This window comes from Peromyscus californicus, unplaced genomic scaffold (assembly GCF_007827085.1).
Source record: "Peromyscus californicus insignis strain IS unplaced genomic scaffold, ASM782708v3 Scaffold_8__1_contigs__length_139910024, whole genome shotgun sequence".
NCBI classification, from domain to species: domain Eukaryota; kingdom Metazoa; phylum Chordata; class Mammalia; order Rodentia; family Cricetidae; genus Peromyscus; species Peromyscus californicus.
The window spans coordinates 35950246-35958245 of record NW_026294606.1 but is presented as its reverse complement, the minus strand read 5'-3'; the positions used below and the strand labels follow the sequence as shown (position 1 = coordinate 35958245).

The window sequence follows — 8000 nt, the reverse complement described above, 5'->3', positions numbered from 1 at the left end:
ATGGGGCAGTCAACACTCCCTGAGGAGTCAAGGTCAAGGGTCCATCATCTAGGGTTTCAAATCTTCTTCCCTCCTGCAGACTATCTCTGCATAGCTTTGGGAGTGGTCTGATGGACTATATAGGAGGTGGTAAGTTAACCTTGAAGGCAAGGTTCGACTGAAGCATCTTTCTTCAGTTGGTATCCAGACTGTGGTGTGATTTCTCACAGATGCGGCTGTCTTCCATTCAACCATACCTCTGTAAGTATTCTCTCACGTATGCTCCTCAAAGCCTAATGAATTCATAATTTTATAGCAATTGCCACTCGTATAGAACACTTTCTTTGCTCTTGTGCAGTACTTACAACATTCTAATCTTTGCTGCACAAAGAAACTGTGCAGAATATTTAGATCAGTGATTCTTAAAAATGTTAACCTTCCTCATTCCAGAAATAAATGACAACTGTAGAAAGTGTGTGTGTGTGTGTGTGTGTGTGTGTGTGTGTGTGTGTGTGTGTGTGTGTGTGTGTATGTTTGAAGTGGGGAGAAAAGGTTAGTGTACTACTGACTTCTAGTGTGTAGAAACTAGACAGATGTCCACACAACCTCCAATGCACAGGGCAGTTCCAGAACAAGGAATGGTCTAGCTAAAAATTACTGTGCTGTTGGAATTGAGAACTGTTGCTGGAATGAGGCCAGTGGTGCCTATGGTTTTAATTTACCACAATGCCTGAATCATACAGTTAACACTTTCAGGTTCCAAGGCACCATGAACTGCCTGAGTCAACCTAATAAAACCTCCAATACTCAGCAGAGGCAGACAATGCTCACAGATGTGTGTCTTATAGGGCACTGAGAACTTGGCTCAATCTTAATAAATTTGTAAACAAAAAAATGTAGGCTATAGTTGCTAGCTATTTGCCTTTACATTCTTGATAATTTTTTCAAGAAAATGAACTAATGACAATTATGGGATTTACTTTAAAATGTGAAAAAAGTAGTTTATTTAGACCTTGTTTATCTCTCCATTGATTAATAGTAGGAGTGTGTGTATGTGTGTGTATGTGTACATCAAGTGTCAAATAAACTCAGGGGAGGGCATCATGTCTTTGAAAAATTAAAGGCATTATGAATTTTGAAAAATATTTTTAAGTTTACATTTAATATGTTGTTTAGTTAACTTGTACACTATACATTTTGTGATATATATTTAATTATTTAGCTATTTGAGTATAGTTATTTCCTACACATAAATCTTTTAACAATTTTTTAGTTTAATTTTGGACATTGCAAGTTACATTTATAAAGGTTTCTGTAAAATTTAGTTCCTGAAGGCTTGCAATTTGTTTCAACTTTTTATTTTCATGGATATGTGTAGAATGTACATTTATGGATATTCATTTGTGTGCCATGGACAATGAAGATTTTGATATAGGGAATCATTCTCCATAATTCTTCAACCTTAGTCATGGAAGTAGGATCTCTCCATTGCAGAGGACTGTGAGAATATACAGCAGTGACAACTAGTATTTAACAGGTCAACCCACCAGATGCATGATTCCCCGTTGGGGGCCACCACTTGGCAAAGTTGTGGGGTTATTGACTGTAAATGACTGCTTGTTTTCTGCCCATAACTTTCTTGGGTGCCATTGCTATGCCTTCCTAATAAGAACAGCTGTGGAGTTCTTTCCAAAGCCCTTCGGTAGCATGTTTTACACTTATTGGGCACACATATAGCTGTAGATGTTCAGGAAGATGATTTCTGTTTAGGCTGTAAAATTGTGATGTATAGAAATAATACTAGGATATTTTACATTACCCAGACTGACATAGGATTCTCAGTCATAAAGACACCTTTTACACAGACAGCTAATTTTGGACATCAGAGCAGATTCAAAATAGACTAGCTGCCCCTGTAGAAGATACACAAAGACTAACTCCTAGGTGTTGTTTATTGCTAAATCCAGGCCAGACAGTTTACACTGAGATATAGCTCCATAGCTCCCTGCAATAGTTTTCTTTCTGCGAGTACCCTGACCGCCCAAGTTTCAGCCAATTGTCTGGGATCCCTCACCAATTTAGAGCTACGTGCATGGGTCCATGTGTCATTGACCTAAGGACACCACCTGACTTATCTTGTGTCATGAATATGGGTAGGGCTCGAAAAATGTAACTAACAATAGTCCAGAGTTTGGCTGTGAGACAGCAGCGGTGGTGTGGAGAGAGATGGCTGTGTAGAGCTATGGTGAGAGCTGCTGCAGAATGTGAGTGAAGTGTGTGTGTGTGTGTGTGTGTGTGTGTGTGTGTGTGTGTGTGTGTGTTAAGTGAGAGGTAAAGAAGAAGCAAGAAAGAAGTGTGAGAGAGTGAGTGGGTAAAAGAGAGAGTGAGTAAGGAGTGAGTGAATAATGAAGAAGTATGTATGTGTGAGTGAATATGAGAGAGAGCCATGTGAAAGAGCTGCTGCTACATATAGGAACTGTACAAAGAGCTGTATGAGAGTGTGTAGGAACAGTATAAAGTGTTATATAGTGAGAGAGCTATGTATATGAGATGTATAACTGTGGCTATGTGGAGATTTATAACTGTGTGGAGGCAAGGAAGATGAAGCTATATGGAAAAGAGATGTAGAAGAGAAATGTATGTAAAAGAAAGATGTGTAGCCATGTGAAAACAGAAGTAACTGTGTATAGAGTTGTATAGCCATATGTATGTAAAGAAAGATATGTAGTTGTATGTATAGAATGTAGCAGTGTGAAGATATGTAGCTAGGTGGAGTCAGAAAGAGTCAGAGACCATTTTTAAGATGAAGTAAAAAAGAAAGTTACCATCAGAAAGCGTGTGTGCTTTCTTACTTTATCCTGCAGGTAGATAAGAATTTTTCCTAAGCCCTAGCCACCTTCATGGTTTTGTTTTGTTTTTGTTTTTTGCATACCCTGGTGGTAGCTGGGGGCTGGCCCTCCAGCTACCAATGCTCAATGAAATGCAAAGATTACCATGATGGCTACTTATACTAGAAAATTTGTGCTATGGATTCCAAGTCCCCACCTTACAGAGGTACAATTATAGGCAAACTGGAATACTACACAATTCAGACATTCACTTGGAATCTGGGAATTTAAATTCCTCCCTCATGCTTTCTTGGCAAGCACTTTAATCACAAAGACACCTCCCCAGCCCAAGACTCACATTTCAGTACAGGAAAACACTTTGCTATAGTATCATTGAAGTTTAAAGCTCTTTTTTATAGTGACAGTTGATGTTTCTTCCCTCTTAAAATAACAAACTACTGACTTTTTTAGGTCCATGTCTGTCAAAAGCATATTGATAAGGAAACTGGCACATATCATTGTCACAAATTTTAAAGGTGTGTGCTATCATAGCAGAGGTCCTAGAGCCTCTCTTATCATGGCATCTACTGCAAATTGTTGACTAATTTCCGTAGTGGAAGATCTATTTTTTTTCTCACTCCAACTCAAATACACCACACTGTTCAAAAGAGGACACAGGGACTAGAGAAGGCTGAGCCACACAAGGTGACTCTTGTGATTTCACAGTCTCTGTGATTTCATTTCTTATATCGGGGCACTCCTGCTGCTGCTGCTCATGTGTGGGAATGTGGCTTCTGTGCCCAGGTGTATCATGAAAGATGGAGGCTGCCAGAAGGTCCTCAGCTACATGTTTAACATGACAACTCTCAGATGAGCACCACATCTGAGAGCATCAACCTCCTCTCTTCAGACACGCTAAAGGAATTTGTAAGTCCTTCCCTTACTTTTGGCTTCTTCATGAAAAGGTTCTGACGTCAGTGACTGGGATGCACTGCAACTTAAATGAGGAAACATGAACCAAAGTTCAATAATACACACACGGACACAAGAACGCGGCAGTCACTAAATGTGGAGGGGGGGGGCAATGAGAGTTTTATAAAAATCACTAATTGTTTTTAAATTGAAAGTATTTTAAAAAGATCTTTCCATAATGTATTTTTTTATTTTACTCTTGATATAAATCCCTAAAAGGGCTGAGAGGGAGCCTGACTTTCTGTTCTTGGGTGCTCTGGGGAGTCTCCACCGGCATTCTTCACTTAGATACTGCAGGTATACAATAAAGGAGAATCAAATTGGGTGAATCCCTTACACTGGAAAAAAAATATGACCGAAACAGTATCAGGCAGTGGGGAAAACAGCAAAAACAACACTAATAGTAATAGTAAACAGCTTTTCAAAATCTCCAAATCTGGGAGCCACTGTTTAAAGATTTTGAGGACGTAAGTTTAACACTATAAAATGAGAGCTGGATTAGAAACATAAACAGGCTTTCTCTTCCCGATGAATGAACTTTAAAGGCTGGATCTTATCTGCTCTAAGTTAGTCCAGGAGGCAAAAATAGATGAGGGCTTCAGCATCAATGACTATGAGCACAAGGCTACTATGTAGCTGTCTTATTTTTTTCATTCTCCATTCCTGATTGGCAACCTTTCATCTTAAGATCCCTAACAACTCATAAAACACTCATAATTTTGCTAACTACCAAATTTAAATAATAAATATGGTAAGTGATATATAGGAAATATTTAAATATTGTTAATATTTAATTAATTAATATTTAATTAAATTTAGTTAATTAAATATTAACTAATGGTTAAATATTAAATTATATCTTTACATTTTAAATTTCTTCATTGTATAGTGTTTCCTAAGATATTATACTTTGATTCTGTTGCAATCAGCATAATTACATCCATAATTCTTTATGAATTTTATATGTTCATGGTATATAGATCCAGTGCTAAAAGAAAAAAATATACAATTTCATAATGTGTAATTAAAGGAAGTGTATTAGTTTGCTCCAACAGGAATCAAGAGATTGAAGACATATATTACTGGGTGTTGGTCTCTAATCCTACAGAAAGACAATCATTAAAATAGTGTTTTGTAGATTTGGTGTTTTAGTGCTTCCTTTGCAAATAGTAACTTTTAGGAAAGTGAGAAATCAGAACTGTAAAGTTGTGAAGACATGAGAAACTAATAGGTTAGATGTGAAAATTAGATTACATCTCCAATGAAAAGAAATAAACAGACCAAGGGTCTCTTTTTTAATTTCTTCATTTAGAAACTCGATGTACTCTTCATAGATAGGGGAAGTTTCCCAAGGTCCCCACCCCTACAGAAAGAATAACAAGTGATTAGTGGCCTCCAATACATGGGAAAACAGTATTCTTCAAGAAGAAGCCCCTTCAGGCGTTGTCCAATCCCAAGTGGCTATTCCCAAACATATGTATCTGTGAGCAATATTAAACTGACTTAGGGGATCATATTTATATATGTGTATGTATATTTGTTTGTGTGCATGTGTAACCTTAATAAAGAAGGGATCATAAAGTTGAGAGGGAATGAGAATCTAGGAAGATTTGCAGGGAAGAGAGTGTGGGGTGGAAATTATGTAAATATGATACTCACAGCTGAAATTCTCCAAAAACTAATACAATAAATGTTTTTAAGCACACATAGAAAATACATTAATAATTAATACTTTGCTCATGGATTTATTTACTCAATTCCAAAACTCCAACTAACTAAATTTTTTCACCATTTCCAGGATGCGCAATATGATCCAGGCCAGAAGTTCCAGAACAAGCCCACCATGACCTGCCACACTGCATCCCTCTCCATCCCAAACAGCAAAAAGCAAGCTCAAAGAATGCAGGTGAGTCCTCACCCAACCACCTGAAAACAGGTACCATTGAGACAAGGTAAGCACACCTTCAGGAATGTGGAGAAAGGATGAGCACACATGAAAAGCATACCATACAGCTGATAAAGTACACACAAAATAAAATTTAGAGTAACTTTAAAGCAAATCCATAAATTGTTCATGAAATTGACCTTATTTTATCACTGCCTTGTCATTAGGATATTTTATCACAGCTTTATCATTAGGATTGAACTATTATTATGTAAGAGACTTTGAACTGATTTAAATTTTTATGATTAAATTTACTCTCACAGGCAGGCATAAGAAAAGCAAGAAGTGTTGCAATTTTTATAATTACTAAAGCACTTCCTTGGAAAGCACTGTACACTACTGACCATGACATCAACTTTTCTTGACCTGGAAGATGTTCCTTGTATTTCTGGTCTTCTGCCTCCTTCTTCACTCTTACCTGACACCACTCTCTGAGGTCTTTGCATGCAGGTCCAGTAAAATTCTGTTCCTGTTTCATGGGGTACAAATATGGCCTATCATAACTAGGCAGGCAGAGCTAGTGTATTTTTACTATAGTCTGCTTATCTGATGACCGCCCATAACCAATCTCAATATGACTTAATAACTATCATCATATATGTCCATGTAACCCATATATAATCTGTTCTTTATGGTTTACTGGAACCAGCATTCTGTATATCTGCTATGCACAACAGTAACTGTAAAACATAAGAAAAACTGAAGGGAGAGGGTGTTTGTTGAGAGCTACTCCATGGTTAGACACTGGCAAAGCACTAATTCAATTTTGCTTCAATTAATCACCAAAGCTTCACAAGCCATGAAAACTACACTAGCTATCACATACAATTCAACCTGCAGTTGTACACTTATTTTAATGTGATGCTCAATTGTTTTTCCCTTAGCCTGTGGCCCTTCTGAATGTGACAATCAGAATACTGGCTGCCTGTACATGCTGTTCTGTACCATGTAGCAAACAACATGGCTGATCTTGATGGAACTCCTTATGCTACCACATCAAAAGTTGCATTGATTGATGGTCAAATCAAAAGACTCACAAAAAAATCTGCAAGACATTAAGACTATACTCAGCCAGGTGAATCATCTCTTTAAACTTTCTTGCTTTTATTATTCATGAAAACTGTAACATCTGTAATGAAAACTGAACTCTGCACTAATTCTCTGCCACAGTGAAATTTAGGCATGTAATTGCATAGACAGTCTTGGGACTAAAGGATATGGGGCAATTCAAACTTCTCAAAAGTGCTTCACTCAACACCCCACAACACAGGGATCTTAAGAAATGTTAATAATTCCTAGAAGCAATTTGGACAGTGTCTTTCCTGGGCAGAGTCAAAGTATCCTGACTATTTCAGCACATCTTATCACAATCATGCCTAAACTGAAAGCATTTTATCTCACCAGGTGCAATCCCTGTCATTTCTGTAGCTTCATGTCCATGATTTATGGAGAATAGATATTGTTGAAGGAAAGAAAGGAAAATTGTCTCCCAAGAAAACTAATAAAATACGAATAGCACATCAGAGGTAGCACTGAGAACATGGAATAATTCCTCACAAGAAAACTGACTTTAGATCTTCCATTGTCCCTTGGTCAAAAGTGTGTCAATAGTTAAGCAATGATTCTGTCTACCCTGTAATGATATACTTCATCTGGGATCAACCACACTGCAAAAAATATGTGCATGGGTTCTTCTGTCTAGTGTTTAGATAAATAACAGTTTTATAGTACCCTGGTCCACATTCGTAAAACACAGATTTTGGCTTAATAATTTTCCTCAAAATACTATTCAACATTTAAAAGTAATGAAGACTAACAAATATTAATAATATAACTAATAACTGGTTGACTATTATTTTGTGATTAGGTTTACCCCAAACAGAAGGAAAATGAGAACTACCGTGCCTAGTCAGGAGAGACATATGTACAGTAATCCCAAAGAGGAAATCATCTTTTTGGTTTACATAGCTTGTTCTTCTGCTTGCACAGTGATGCCCAAAAGGTATCTGACTATGTCAATATCCTGAAACACCAAATTGTGTCTAATGAATGAAAAGCTTCCATCCTTTCTATCCATTTCTGGGACAGTTCATACTGATATAATCCTTAAAAGATTCTTTAAATTTTGTAGAGTTTCAGCGTGTGCTTGAGTGTAAGCACCACTTCTTTTTTAAATTTTATTTTCAATTATAATACTGTTATATCATTTCCTTCTTCCATCTGCTTTCTGCAAACCTTCCCTTATCCCCTGCCTCACTCTATTCTCTATAAAATAT

At 37.1% G+C, this 8000-nt stretch overlaps 1 pseudogene; it reads left to right on the top strand.

Moving 5' to 3' along the window:
- The first annotated feature begins 209 nt into the window (after window positions 1-209).
- On the top strand, window positions 210-7777 carry LOC128103195 (prolactin-5A1-like; annotated as a pseudogene).
- The last annotated feature ends 223 nt before the right edge of the window (window positions 7778-8000 follow it).